Source organism: Octopus bimaculoides, chromosome 11 (assembly GCF_001194135.2).
Source record: "Octopus bimaculoides isolate UCB-OBI-ISO-001 chromosome 11, ASM119413v2, whole genome shotgun sequence".
NCBI classification, from domain to species: domain Eukaryota; kingdom Metazoa; phylum Mollusca; class Cephalopoda; order Octopoda; family Octopodidae; genus Octopus; species Octopus bimaculoides.
In genome coordinates, this window is record NC_068991.1 from 71648679 (window position 1) to 71650347 (window position 1669).

The window sequence follows — 1669 nt, forward strand, 5'->3', positions numbered from 1 at the left end:
GAGATTTCTGCTCCTGTACCAAACTTTGAAACCAATGTTAAACATCGATAAATTGGCGAGCGGGCAGAACCGTTAGCACGCCGGGCAAAGCGCTTAGCGGCATTTCGTCTGCCTTTACGTTTAAATTCTGCCAAGGTCGACTTTGCCTTCCATTCTTTTGGGGGTCGATAAAATAATAAATACAGTCGAGCACTGGGGTCAATATAATCAACTAATCCCCCACCCCCAACCGAAATTAGCAATTTCAGGAGGGCCATGTACCAAAAATGTTGTTCCCATTTTTAATAACAAATTATTATATTTAAAACAGAAAACAGATGGCGTATTTATGCAAGCAACAGGTGATAAAAAGTTTATAAACATCATTTAGCGGAAACGCTTAGTCTGCGACTCTGAGTCTTATAATTGAGTCTGTGGATGTGTGCATCGGTATGTGTATACATATATGCACTTACGTATGAATGTGTGTCTATATATGTATGCATATATGCATACATATATAGACGAAGAAAAATGTGATTAACTGTAAAATAAAACATGGATGTGCAAATCTCTGTTCCGATTCTAATTTCATTATTTTTTCTCTACGGACATTCTGCGGTCCTTATAAAGACATTTGGATTTACCAAGTGACGATTAACCGAGTATAGCAAATTATAACTAAATGGAGTTTATCTACATTCACTGTGGTTAACCAGCATTGTTAACCGATAAGGAGCGAAAACGGTATCTGCTTGGATTATATATCTTTCTTAACCATTTTGGAAATGTGTGTGTGTGTGTAGGCATTTTACAAGCGGGAGAAACAGAACTCAATACATAAAGTAGTGTGTGTATGGTTCGTTATTAATCGAGAGTGACACAGGGGTTCTCAAGGGACTAGAGTTTCGTGTAAAGGCATCGTGTTTGTCAAGCATGTTCGTAAGTGCATTCTTACGAAACTATAGGTCGTTGAGTAGCTCCTGAGGTATTTTCAGCTAGTTTCACACACATACATAGATACATGCGTTGGCGCATATGTACGTGTGTGTATGTATATATATATATATATATATATATATATATATATATATATATATATATATATATATATATATATATATATATAGACATACATACATATATATATACACACATATATATATATATACACATACATATATATATACACATACATATATACACATACATACATATATACACATACATACATATATATCTATATACACATACATACATATATACACATACATACACACATATATATATATATCTGTAAAAATATGTGACCCTTATTCGGTAGCCATGAATTCGTGTGAAAAATGACCCATTTTTCACAGAAATTTTCAATGGCCGGATAACTGAAGAGATGTTGGCGTGGGTTCCCAACCCGGCATCCGAAACTCGGAGTTTTATTATGGTAACCGAATAAGTGTCACATATTTTTACAGATAAATTCCTCTATTTACATAATATCGAGGTCTCTTTCTTTCTTTTCTTGTCCTTCCTATCAATATATATATATATATATATATACACACACAGTCTACCCCCGCTTATTCGTAGAACTAATAATTGTTCGCGGAAACCACTGCATATTCACGGAATCGTAAATATCGTCCGCGATTTTTTATGGCATTTTTCGTGGCAATATATATTTTTTCACATT